The sequence below is a fragment of the Vigna radiata genome, unplaced genomic scaffold (assembly GCF_000741045.1).
Source record: "Vigna radiata var. radiata cultivar VC1973A unplaced genomic scaffold, Vradiata_ver6 scaffold_438, whole genome shotgun sequence".
Taxonomy (NCBI): domain Eukaryota; kingdom Viridiplantae; phylum Streptophyta; class Magnoliopsida; order Fabales; family Fabaceae; genus Vigna; species Vigna radiata.
The window spans coordinates 595-3,062 of record NW_014541983.1 but is presented as its reverse complement, the minus strand read 5'-3'; the positions used below and the strand labels follow the sequence as shown (position 1 = coordinate 3,062).

Genomic DNA, 2,468 nt, shown 5'->3' with positions numbered 1-2,468 from the left:
CCAATATTTTTATTTTATTTATTTACTCTATGCCTCTTTATTTTCTTGCAATTTTGGAAGGATAAGAAGTTGTCTAATTGGCTCTGCCGAATTTAACCTCTTATTTCCCCAATACATCCATTTATTTATTTACTTTATTTCTTTTGCAATTTTATTTATTTCCTTTATGTTTATTTATTTCCTTGCAATTTTTGGTAGAATGAGAAGTTGTCTAATTGGCTATGCCGAATTCAACTTCTTATTTCCTCAAGTGTTTACCGTATTTTATTTAATTCCATTAAATTTTGTATATTGAATTTTATGTGAATAAATGTTATTTTGTTTAAATTTATGTGACTTTGTTGTATTTGAAATTATTTTATTACTAGTCTTTATCTTGATCTATTTTTGTGATGAATTTATTTGNTTATAACTTTTGTGATATATATATTGTGTGATTTCTGTATAAGGTGAATGCTATGATATGAGAATTTGGTATTTAATGAGTCTCGGGGAGAGACTCTATTACAACATGATGTTAGTGTACGAGTTGATGTTGAGGGTCCTGTTGTTGGTGGTTTTCCTAATACTCTAATACTTATCCAGCCTCAACTAGAGAAGGATATGTTATTTGGTGAGAGTGGTAGGAGATCCTAGTATATGTCCAAATATGGTCATAGACGTTAACGGATTAACCTTGTGGGTGACATGATGAGATAATTTGACCGAATGTTATATTGTGAAGAGGAGGAGGGGTCACACAAGTGTATGACCACCCGAGACTTCCATCAACTTGATATCCGGATATTAGAGTCTAATATGACAAATTGCATCTCACTTGAATATTGTTATGAATGAATAATGTGAAGTAATATTTCCATGTATTTTAAATTGTATTTTTTCGTTACAAGGTAGCTCACGCTTACTTGTTTGCTTGTGTCAAAACAATTATATTTTTGCGATGATCGTATAACGTTTATGTTATACGGGAGCAGACGAGGGAGCGACGTCTGAACCAACACCAGTGAAGATAGAGGCGGGAGAATTGTAGAGTAGAGATCGAGTTAATCAATGACGTGTGAAGTTGATATATATAAAAAAAAAATTATGTAAAATTTCAGTGTGTAATCATGAATAATTACCCATGGACAAATGTAAACGTTGTGTGATATTTTATGTTTAAATGATTTGTGTAAGAATTTNGGGTGTTACACTTAGTGGTATCAGAGCGGTTCGTCCTTAAGACGACCTTAGAATTGTAGGTTTATCCTACAGACCCATATTATAAATCATAATAACGATAATTCTCTGTGTTAACAGAGAAATGGCACGTANACNAACCAACCGTGAAACCACTAACATGCCAAGCTTGGCAAGAGCTTTGGAGACCATCGCATCTGCCCTTCAGCAACAAGGTGCTGCTTTAATGCAACAACACGAAGCAGCTCTACAATAATTAGAGACGGCTAGACTGAAATCTGAAGCTAGTCAAAGAGAACATGTGGAGGCCTTAAAACAATTAGTTGAGAATGGCACGACTGTGGAAGCTCAACCTCGTAGGGTTCAAGAATGGACTCTAGAAAACTTTTTGCAACATCGTCCAGCTACCTTTAATGGGAAGGCAAGTCCGGAGGAGGCAGATAATTGGATCATAAATATGGAAAAGACCCCATCTGCAAAGGAATTTTCAACAGCAGCAGCCTCAGCCAAGGGTAATCCGATCTTACATCTGTGGAGGACCTCATCTGAAGAGCGTTTGCCCACAAGTTGCTGNTGTACGCAACAAATGTTTCCTTTGCGGAGCAGAAGGACATTTTGCCAGAGATTGTCCCTCCAACAGAAAAGGGGCACCCCAACTTCCACAACCGCCTCAGCAGAAAAGGATTGAGCATAGACCTCAGGCGACTGGAAGGGTTTATGCTTTGACTGGAGCAGAAGCTGCCAAATCAGGTAATCTCATCATCNGATGTTGTATGATAGCTGGTAGAGAATTGAATGTATTGTTTGATTCTGGAGCAACACACTCCTTCTTGTCTGAAACTCTTATTCAAGAGTTGAACCTACCCGTAAGAGAGTTAGAGTATGATCTTATGGTATCTACACCAGCCTCTAGAATGATAAAAACATCGAGGATGTGTTCTCATTGTCCGATAATTGTAGAAGGACGTAGGTTCAAAGTACATCTTATATCCTTGCCCCTACAAGGTTTAGATGTAATTCTAGGAATGGATTGGCTATCTGCCAATCGTATCCTTATAGATTGTAACAAGAAGGAATTGATTTTCCCTAATCCTGAGGAAGCAGAATTGTTGTCATTACAACAAGTCTTAAAGGAAGTCAAAGAAGGATCTTCATGTTTCATTATCTTGACTCATGTGGAAGTTGAGAAAAATGGACAGAATATTGATATCCCTATAGTTAATGAGTTCAGTGACGTGTTCCCATAAGAAATACCAGGATTGCCCCCTCATCGAGAAGTAGAATTCTCC

General features: G+C 36.9%; 1 long non-coding RNA gene across 1 annotated transcript in view; it reads left to right on the top strand.

Moving 5' to 3' along the window:
- The window catches only part of LOC106778733, a 1,947-nt gene extending 864 nt beyond the window's left edge, over positions 1-1,083 (top strand). Inside the window, exon 2 of the long non-coding RNA XR_001377097.2 lies at positions 975-1,083. This is a non-coding gene — a long non-coding RNA (uncharacterized LOC106778733). The remainder of the gene's footprint in view (positions 1-974) is intronic.
- The last annotated feature ends 1,385 nt before the right edge of the window (positions 1,084-2,468 follow it).